The sequence below is a fragment of the Pan troglodytes genome, chromosome 18, assembly GCF_028858775.2.
Source record: "Pan troglodytes isolate AG18354 chromosome 18, NHGRI_mPanTro3-v2.0_pri, whole genome shotgun sequence".
In the NCBI taxonomy this organism is placed as follows: domain Eukaryota; kingdom Metazoa; phylum Chordata; class Mammalia; order Primates; family Hominidae; genus Pan; species Pan troglodytes.
The window spans coordinates 31,800,029-31,809,202 of record NC_072416.2 but is presented as its reverse complement, the minus strand read 5'-3'; positions in this window follow the sequence as shown (position 1 = coordinate 31,809,202).

Here is a 9,174-nt window from a genome sequence, read left to right as displayed (position 1 = left end):
TAGATGTGAGGGATTTTGATCTTTCAGGATTTAACCTATTTTACAGTTGAGCAGACTGAGCCACAGAGAGGGGATGTGAACTGCCCAAGGTCTCACAGGTGGTAAGTGTTTGTAGCTGGAACCTGAACTAAGGAAGGAGACCACTACTACTCCGGCTGCCCTCCTCCCACCATCTTGCCTAGTTCACAAGACAGGAGGAAAGAGAGAAAGCAAAAATTTAGAAACAAAAGTAAGATAAGTAGCCAGACACCTTGGCACCACCACCTGCCACAGGAGTTAAAAATAATAATGACATCAACCCCTGACCTAAACTACTTGTGTTATCTGTAAATTCCAGACATTGTATGAAAAAGCATTGCAAAACTTTCTGTTCTGTTAGCTGATGCATGTAGCCCCCACTCACCTTCCCCATGCTTGCTCGATTTATCACGACACTTTCACGTGGACCCTTTAAAGTTGTAAGCCTTTAAAAAGGCCAAGAATTTCTTTTTCGGGGAGCTCGGGTCTTAAGACACAAATCTGCTGACGCTCCTGGCCAAATAAACCTTTTCCTTCTTTAATCCGGTGTCTGAGGAGATTTGTCTGCAGCTCGTCCTGCTACAGAACCAGGGTCTACCTTGGCAAGGGATTCCACACTGAGTCTCCTCCTGAGAAGCCTGCTCTTGGGGGTTTTGAGGAAATTCATGGTCAGTAAACTGTGTCTCAGGAAATTGTTCCTCTCATGCCGTTAGTACCTCTAATGCATCAGTCAGCATAAACAAGATTATGATGCAGTCACAGGCAACCTCCATTCTCTCTCCCTTTGTTTTGCTTTGTTTCGTTTTATGGAGATAAGAATCTCGCTCTGTTGCCTAGGCAGGAGGGCAGTGGCGTGACCTTGGCTCACTACAACCTCCACCTCCTGGTTCAAGCAATTTTCCTGCCTCAGCCTCCTGAGTAGCTGGGATTACAGGCATGCCCCACCACACCTGGCTAATTTTTGTATTTTTAGTAGAGACGGGGTTTCACTGTGTTAGCCAGGCTGGTCTTGAACTCCTGGCCTGAAGTGATCCACCAGCCTTGGGCTCCCAAAGTGCTGGAATTACAGGCATGAGTCATCCTGCCTGGTGCACCCCCCATTCTCCATAGAGAAATCGACAAAGTCGATTTCTCTCCCACAGGACACATCCACAGCAGCCTTGGATTAGTCTGCATTGGAAACATCCAGAGTCCTGTGGCACAAAAAAAAGAGACATGCCTGGCCACTTACTGACTCTGAAAGTTTCTGCTAAAAAATGACAGGGGTTCAGGCCGGGCGTGGTGGCTCACGCCTGTAATCCCAGCACTTTGGGAGGCCGAGGCAGGCGGATCACAACGTCAGGAAATCAAGATCATCCTGGCTAACACAGTGAAACCCCGTCTCTACTAAAAACACAAAAATTAGCCAGGCGTTGTGGCAGGCGCCTGTAGTCCCAGCTACTCAGGAGGCTGAGGCAGGAGAATGGTGAGAATCCAGGAGGCGGAGCTTGCAGTGAGCCAAGATTGCGCCACTGCACTCCAGCCTGGGCTACAGAGTGAGTCTCAAAAAGAAAAAACAAAAAGTGACACAGGTTCCTCCCAGCCACATTTCACTGATCAAAGTGGGACACCAGCAAACATTGTAAATGCCAATACAAGCCAGACAGCTGGAAGTTTTTGTTTCCTTTTGCTTTCCTTCTTTTTCCTACCAAGATTCACGCTCTACCTTTCTTCCTTCTTTCAACAACCCATGGTTTCACTTTCTTTACTATAAGAAAATGCTGGCCGGGTGCAGTGGCTCACGCCTGTAATCCTAACACTTTGGGAGGCCGAGGTGAGTGGATCACTTGAGGTCAAGAGTTCAAGACCAGCCTGACCAACATGGTGGAACCCCATCTCTAGTTAAAAAAAAAAAAAAAATACAAAATTAGCCAGGTGTGGTGGGGCATGCCTGTAATCCTAGCTACTTGGGAGGCTGAGGCAGGAGAATTGCTTGAAGCCAGGAGGCGGAGGTTGCAGTGAGCTGAGATCACGCCATTGCACTCCAGCCTGGGCAACAAGAGCGAAACTGCATCTCAAAAAAAAGGGGGGCCGGGTGTGGTGGCTCATGACTGTAATCCCAACACTTTGGGAGGCCAATGCAGGCAGATCATGAGGTCAAGAGATGGAGACCATCCTGGCCAACATGGTGAAACCATGTCTCTACTAAAAGTACAAAAATTAAGCCGGGCACAGTGGCTCAAGCCTGTAACTCCAGCAGTTTGGGAGGCCAAGGTGGGTGGATCACGAGGTCAGGAGATCGAGACCATGGTGAAACCCCATCTGTACTAAAAATACAAAAAATTAGCCAGGCGTGGTGGCTCATGCCTGTAATCCCAGCTACTCGGGAGGCTGAGGCAGGAGAGTCGCTTGAACCCAGGAGGCAGAGGTTGCGGTGAGCCGAGATAGCACCATTGCACTCCAACCTGGGCAACAAGAATGAAACTCTGTCTAAAAAGAAAAAATAAAAGGCTCTGCATCCCATGACTCATCATGGAAAAGATAAAATGATCCAAATTAAATATGTATTTCTATGCTGACTTATAAATTGCTAAAATAGTTCATAACCAATGTTTCGTTTGTCAAATCCATGTTCCTGGGAAGACAATCAAAGCTTCAGGTGCATTTGGCTACCTCATGGGCAATTTGAACATTTCAATTGTCAATTGTCATTTTCAATGCATGTTTTCTGGTTGCTTTCCCATGCAAGAGGGCTGATATTATAACAGTAGATCTATGGTATGGTGTATTTTCACCAGATACTGAAAGCTTTTTATGGCTGACTGGGGACAATCAATTCCTTCACAATCTAGAACCTGAAGATTGGATCTTCTGAGAACATCAGAGAAAGAATGTCCTTGCCATCCACACTACAGCAAAACTTCAGGACCTTGAACTTTGGGTTCATAATCTCACAAGAGGGAAGTTTTTCGCTGGAAGAAGATGGCATCCTTGATGTGAACAGCTTTTCCCAAGATCACAGATCAAGACTTCTGGTTTTTATTGTTTTTTTGTTTTTGTTTTTGTTTTTGAGACAGAGACTTTTTTTTTTTTTGATATGGAGTCTCGGTCTTCTCGCTCCAGCTGGAGTGGAATAGCGCAATCTTGGATCACTGCAACCTTCACCTCCCAAATTCAAGCGATTCTTGTACCTCAGCCTCCTGAGCCGCTGAGACTACAGGCACATGCCACCATGCCTGGTTAATTTTGTGTGTGTGTGTGTGTGTGTATGTGTCTGTGTCTGTGTGTGTGTGACAGGGTTTTACTCTTGTTGCCCAGGCTGGAGTGCAGTGGTGCGATCTTGGCTCACTGCGATTTCTGCCTCCTAGGTTCAAGTGATTCTCCTGCCTCAGCCTCCTGAGTAGTTGGGTTTATAGGCGCCCAACACCATACCCAGGGAATTTTTTGTATTTTTAGTAGAGACAGGGTTTCATCATGTTGGCCAGGCTGGTCTCAAACTCCTGACCTCAGGTGATCCACCCGCCTCAGTGTCCCAAAGTGCTGGGATTACAGGCGTGAGCCCTGTGCCCATCCTCTGTCCCCCCCCACCCCTCTCTCGACTGAGAGAGAGAGACTGATTGGGGACAATCAACTCTCTCTAGACTGACAGAGAAAGAGAGAGAGGGAGGGAGAGAAAGAGATGGAGTCTGGCTCTCACCCAGGCTGGAGTGCAGTGGAGTGATCTTGGTTCACTGCAACCTCCACCTTCCGTGTTCAAGCGATTCCTGTGCCTCAGCCTCCCAAGTAGCTGGGATTGTAGGTCCGCACCACCACGCCCTACTAATTTTTGTGTTTTTAGTAGAGACGGCTTCGCCATGTTGGCCAGGCTGGTTTTGAACTCCTGACCTCAGGTGATCCGCCAGCCTCGGCCTTCCAAAGTGCTGGGATTACAGGTATGAGCCACCTCGCGCCCAGCCAAATTAAATAAAATGCTGAAGTAAATTCAGGACTACCCCTCCTCCAAGTCTTCTGTCCCCTTTGGGCGCCCAGGTGAGCGGGGGAGGGGCTGGGGGAATAATAACATCAAAAGAGCGCCTTTTCCTCCCTTTTTCCGAGGAGACTTTCCTGGACCTGACTCCCAGTCCTGTCCCCAGCGCCCCGTGGCCTCTCGAGCCCCTTCAGTGACCAAGATGCAGAGATCAGGATGCCTTTGTGCCGCCCCAGGTGCCCACCCCTAGCTGGTTCCGCCTGGGCCCCGAGGGAAGGTGAGGTCGAGGGCCGGGCCGAGGCGTGGCAGCCAGGGTGTGTGTCCGCTGGGCTTGCTGCCTCCGGCGGCCCGGCAGCACCGTCCCACCTCTGCCACCCTCCGATGGGGCCGCTACCTGTGCGCCTGCCAATCATGCTGCTCCTGCGGCTCCCGTAGCTGCTGCTGCTGCTGCTGCTTGGACCTGGCCCCGGGTCCGGCGAGGGTAAGTGAGAAAGGGGCTTTCCCGGAACTCAGGCGTTACGGGATTCCTCCAGCCCTTCCTAGGGACCCAGCAGCCCTGCCTCCCATCCCTCTTCAAGTTCCTAGTTGCCCTAGAGCCCCCAGCTCGCTCTTCTAATGCTCACCCACACTCTGGGTCCCAGCCCTCTGCAGGGCCCCCCACTCACTCCTCCCAGGGACCCAGAACTAGCCCAGCCCTTCCCCGGGGCCACAGAGTCCTCTCCTGGCTCCCTCCCCTAACCGGCTGTGACCCTCTCCAGCAGCCCAGAAGCTTCCCGCTTGTCCTGATCTGGGGTCCGTGAACTTATCCTTCATTCCACCTGTCCCTGAGACGTGAGACACCAGAGGGTGGGAGGAGCAGGGGCAGAAAGGGCCCGGCTTGGGAGTGGGAGAAGAATATATTGTGCCCCTGTACAACAAACCCCTGTGACCAAAAAAAAAAAATATAAATCATACTGTCCCTATCTCACTATCCATCATTTGGGGTCACTGTAGAGAGGTCTCCTGGGTGACTGCCCATTTCTGGGGTGCACAGATACATGTAGCCACAGAATACTATGCAGACACCGCCAGCACACAGATGCGCAGGCACAGGACCAGCCCCAGACTCACCTGGCCCTCAGGTGTGCAGCTCACGGTGTGCAGCTCCCACAGGCAAAAATACTGAGATACCGCTAGGGGGACACATGCACACACAGCTCAAGGATACCCGAGACAGCACTCAGGACAATTCAGATGCGCCGTGTACACACACACACACACACACACACACACACACACACACACAGAGCAGCACAGACACACATATGTGCACATAGACCCTGGGGCTCACAGGATGCACAGACAACCCTGGCCCTCCCCGAGGAGGCTGCAGTGGGCAGACAGGGCAAACAGACCCCAGCGTGACCTGCCCCACCTATGTTGGCACAGAGGGAGTGTTTTGCTTGGTTATAAGCACAGTGCTCATGCCTGCCCCATGCCTAGAACCCTCCCTCTATAGGGCTGTTGCTAGGGCTCTGAGATACCAGAGAGTGGTCAGGGAGTGTGGCAGGGGAAACTTTGGGGACAGCTTCAGGGTACTGTGTTGGGACTGGGACATTGTCAGGGTGCTCAGAGTGGGCGTGTTCCCTGGGTCTTGGTGGATTTAGAGGTCGAGGGACCATTTCTGGAAGCTCACTGTGTGCCAGGGGAGCTTATATCAGAGATTTTTTTTTTTTTTTTTTAAGACAGAGTCTCACTGTTGCCCAGGCTGGAGTGCAGTGGCACCATTTCAGCTCACTGCAACCTCCACCTCCCAGGTCCAAGAGATTCTCCTGCCTCAGCCTCCTGAGTAGCTGGGACTACAGGCGTGCACCACCACACCTGGCTAATTTTTGTATTTTTAGTAGAGACGGGGTTTCACCATGTTAGCAAGGCTGGTCTCGAACTCCTGACCTCAGGTGATCCACCTGCCTTGGCCTCTGAAAGTGCTGAGATTACAGGTATGAGCCACTGCGCTAGGCCAGAGATCTGCTCTGGAAGACCCCCCAGGCCGGAGGGCACTGCCACAAGCAGACAGTATGGCGAGGGTCCCTATGGCCACCTGGCAGGCAGGGTGGATTCTGGAGGGAGGTGGCCTGGGAGCAGGCTGAGGATGGGGTGAGGGCATTTGAGCAGCAGAGTGTCTGCGTGACCAGGCATAACTGGAAGGACAGTAAACAACTCTTGTGTGAGAGGATGAGGGAGGGGTGAGAGGGGCTGACTACCCCCAGGACTTGGGGTGCGTTGAGACTCCTTAGCTTTATCCAGACTCTTGGGAGCCATGGAGGTTTGAGGCAGAGGCGTGGGCTGCTGGGAGAGTGAGGACTCACCATCCAGAGAGGAAGGCGAAGCTTTCAACTCTAAATGCCGTTTTATTTTCGTGTCTCTTTTTTTTTTTTTTTTTTTTTTGAGATGGAGTTTCACTCTTGTTGCCCAGGCTGGAGTGCAATAGCACGATCTCAGCTTACTGCAACCTCTGCCTCCTGGGTTCAAGCGATTCTCCTGCTTCACCCTCCCAAGTAGCTGGGATTACAGGCATGCGCCACCATGCCTTGCTGATTTTGTATATTTATTAGAAACAGGCTCTCCCTCTCCCTCTCCCTCCCCACAGTCTCCCTCTCCCTCTCTTTCCACGGTCTCCCTCTGATGCCGAGCCGAAGCTGGACTGTACTGCTGCCATCTCGGCTCACTGCAACCTCCCTGCCTCATTCTCCTGCCTCAGCCTGCTGAGTGCCTGCGATTGCAGGCGTGCGCCGCCACGCCTGACTGGTTTTCGTATTTTTTTGGTGGAGACGGGGTTTCGCTGTGTTGGCCGGGCCGGTCTCCAGCTCCTAACCGCTAGTGATCCGCCAGCCTCGGCCTCCCGAGGTGCTGGGATTGCAGACGGAGTCTCGTTCACTCAGTGCTCAATGGTGCCCAGGCTGGAGTGCAGTGCCGTGATCTCGGCTCGCTACAACCTCCACCTCCCAACCGCCTGCCTTGGCCTCCCAAAGTGCCGAGATTGCAGCCTCTGCCCGGCTGCCACCCCGTCTGGGAAGTGAGGAGCGTCTCTGCCTGGCCGCCATCCCATCTGGGAGGTGAGGAGCGTCTCTGCCAGGCCGCCCATCGTCTGAGATGTGGGGAGTGCCTCTGCCCGGCCGCAACCCCATCTGGGAGGTGAGGAGCGTCTCTGCCCGGCCGCCCCGTCTGAGAAGTGAGGAGACCCTCTGCCTGGTGACCGCCCCGTCTAAGAAGTGAGGAGCCCTTCCGCCCGGCAGCCACCCCGTCCAGGAGGGAGGTGGGGGTCAGCCCCCCCACCCGGCCAGCCGCCCCGTCCGGGAGGGAGGTGGGGCCAGCCCCCGCCCGGCCAGCCGCCCGGTCCGGGAGGGAGGTGGGGGGCAGCCCCCGCCCGGCCAGCCGCCCGGTCCGGGAGGGAGGTGGGGGGCAGCCCCCCACCCAGCCGCCACCCTGTCCGGGAGGTGGGCACCTCTGCCCGGCCGCCCCATCTTGGAGGTGAGGAGCCCCTCTGCCTGGCCGCCACCCCATCTGGGAGGTGTACCCAACAGCTCATTGAGAATGGGCCATGATGACGATGGCGGTTTTGTCAAATAGAAAAGGGGGAAATGTGGGGAAAAGAGAGAGAGATCAGATTGTTACTGTGCGTGTGCAGAAAGAAGTAGACATAGGAGACTCCATTTTGTTCCGTACTAAGAAAAATTCTTCTGCCTTGGGATGCTGTTAATCTATAACCTTACCCCTAACCCCGTGCTCTCTGAAACATATGCTGTGTCCACTCAGGGTTAAATGGATTAAGGGTGGTGCAAGATGTGCTTTGTTAAACAGATGCTTGAAGGCAGCGTGCTCGTTAACAGTCATCACCACTCCCTAATCTCAAGTACCCAGGGATACAAACGCTGTGGAAGGCCGCAGGGCCCTCTGCCTAGGAAAACCAGAGACCCTTGTTCACGTTTATCTGCTGACCTTCCCTCCACTATTGTCCTATGACCCTGCCAAATCCCCCTCTCCGATAAACACCCAAGAATGATCAATAAATACTAAAAAAATAAAAATTTTTGTGCCCTGCTACTGGCCTCAAGTGATCGTCCTGCCTCGGCCTCCCACAGTGCTTGGATTTCAGGTGTGAGCCACTGCGCCCAGCCCCAGCTGTGAATTTGTTTATAAAAACCCAGAGCATTGAAAGTTTTAAGAGACGGCCCGGATAAGTCTCCAGTGCATCTCCTGCACATGCTCCACACATGCGTTACACTAATCATGCCACTATCTCACTTCTCCAACCCTTTGAGCTTGCACTTTTTCCCTCTGCCTACATCAGTGCTTCTCAAATGTGGTAAAGGATAATTTTTAAAAAATTTCCAATCTAGACCAGGCATGGTGATGCATACCTGTAGTCCCAGTTACTTAGAAGGCTGAGGTGGGAGGATTGCTTGAGTCCAGGAGTTCAAGACCAGCCTGGGCAACACAGCAAGATCCCATGTCTTAAAAAAAAAAATCCAATCTGCTGTGGACCCATACTTATGTAAAACACAATAAGGCCGGGCGCGGTGGCTCACGCCTGTAATCCCAGCACTTTGGGAGGTGGAGGCGGGTGGATCACGAGGTCAGGAGATGGAGACCATCCTGGCTAACATGGCAAAACCCCATCTCTACTAAAAAAAAAAAAAAAAAAAAAAAAAAAATTTAGCCAGGCGTGGTGTTGGGCGCCTGTAGTCCCAGCTACTTGGGAGGCTGAGGCAGGAGAACGGTGTGAACCCGGGAGGCGGAGCTTGCAGTGAGCTGAGATCGCGCCACTGCACTCCAGCCTGGGCGACAGAGTGAGACTCTGTCTCAAAAACAAACAAACAAAAAACAAGCAAACAAAAAACACAATAAACTTAAATGATCAGAAAATAACCACATGCTTAGATATCAGAGCAAAGGCCCAGTCTCTCAATGCACCCTCTTACTGATGGCACCTGTCTTGTTATGAACAGGTAACAGTGCATCCACGCTGGTCTAGACCAGCTCTCCCTTCTCCCTGCCTGGTGAACCCTCAGGGTCCAACTGTCACTACTGTGTCCACTATGTCTTCCTGACGTTCCACCCCCGGTCACATCCTCAATACATCTGTGACTTTCTTTTTGAGACGGCGTCTCGCTTTGTTGCCCAGACTGGAGAGCAGTGGTGTGATCTTGGCTCACTGCAACCTCCACCTC